Raw genomic sequence first — 1,119 nt, 5'->3', positions numbered from 1 at the left:
ATAGATATCCTACAGGTATTTTCAATTGGCATCAGAGCAGGTTGCTGGACATACTCAGTAAGATCTAATATACCTTAGGATGGATCGTGCCTCGGGCTCAATTGCACATCCACCATATTTTGACGGCAACAACTATGGCGCTTGGAAGGCCAAAATGAAGTCGTTTCTTTGGTCCTTAGATGAACGTGTATGGAGTACAGTGGTTCATGGATTTCCTAAACCCACAAAGAAGATCGAAAAAGGAGATGAAGAAACCACAATCCTCAAAGCTAGAGAGGAGTGGACCACTGCTGAAGTCACACACAGCACTAATAATCAAAAGGGGTTAAATGCTTTATTTACTGCTGTCTCTTCAGATCAATTTGAATATATATCTGGTTGTGATACTTCTAAGGAAGCTTGGGATATTTTGCAGGTTACCCATGAAGGAACAGATACTGTCAAGGGAGCCAAGCTTCAAATGCATACTTTACAGTTTGAGACACTCATGATGGATGAGAATGAAACTTTTTCTGAATTTTATGCTAAACTGTGTGTAATTGTGAATGCTTGTTCAAGTTTAGGTGAAAAAATTCCAGAAGACAGGGTTGTGAAAAAGATTTTGAGATCCTTGCCTCAACGATTTCAACCAAAGATCACGGCTATTGAAGAGATCCGTGACTTGAACACCTTGAAAGTTCAAGAACTCATAGGGTCCATACAAACCTATGAGATGAAACATCTAGCCCTTAAAAAGAGCAAAACTGTTGCTTTCAAGGTTGTGAATGAAGAAGATGATGGGCATTCAAATGAAGATTGCAGTGATGAGGAATTAACGATTCTCACAAGACGATTCATGAACTTTCTCAAGAATCAGGATCCAAGGAGTCGAGATTCAAAAGGTATAAATTCTAAAAATAGGTTTGTTAACTATACTGATGGTGGGTCTAAATTTCGCAGGTCAAATGAACGAAAGAATCCAAGAGAAAAGGTCCAATGTTTTGAATGTGAAGGCTATGGACACATATCTTCGGAATGTGCCAACACCTTAAAGAAACAAAAGGATAGCAAGAATAAGGCAATGCATATTACTTGGAGTGATAGTGAATCGGAATGCGAGAATGATGAAAAGACGGTTGC

This window comes from Prunus dulcis, chromosome 6 (assembly GCF_902201215.1).
Source record: "Prunus dulcis chromosome 6, ALMONDv2, whole genome shotgun sequence".
Taxonomy (NCBI): domain Eukaryota; kingdom Viridiplantae; phylum Streptophyta; class Magnoliopsida; order Rosales; family Rosaceae; genus Prunus; species Prunus dulcis.
This window is presented reverse-complemented; position numbering follows the sequence as displayed.